Below are 235 nucleotides of genomic sequence, written 5' to 3'. Positions count from 1 at the left end.
TGTCCGAGCAGAGATTTTCGGCTGGATTTCTGTGTATGCTCAGATTCCTACTCTGCTGATCTGCCTAGTCTTTACCAATCTACCTTTCTCCCTACCAGCATAAGAAGGCATGTGTTAAGAGGAGTCACAAGAGAAATATTCTGATTGAGAATTTTTATCTCTTTCCTCATGGACCAGTGTATTGTCCTCCAAAGAGTACCCAGATTGTTTGTCATTTTTGTGTATGTTTGAGATT

Source organism: Galeopterus variegatus, unplaced genomic scaffold (genome assembly GCF_000696425.1).
Source record: "Galeopterus variegatus unplaced genomic scaffold, G_variegatus-3.0.2 Scaffold13125, whole genome shotgun sequence".
In the NCBI taxonomy this organism is placed as follows: domain Eukaryota; kingdom Metazoa; phylum Chordata; class Mammalia; order Dermoptera; family Cynocephalidae; genus Galeopterus; species Galeopterus variegatus.
This window is presented reverse-complemented; position numbering follows the sequence as displayed.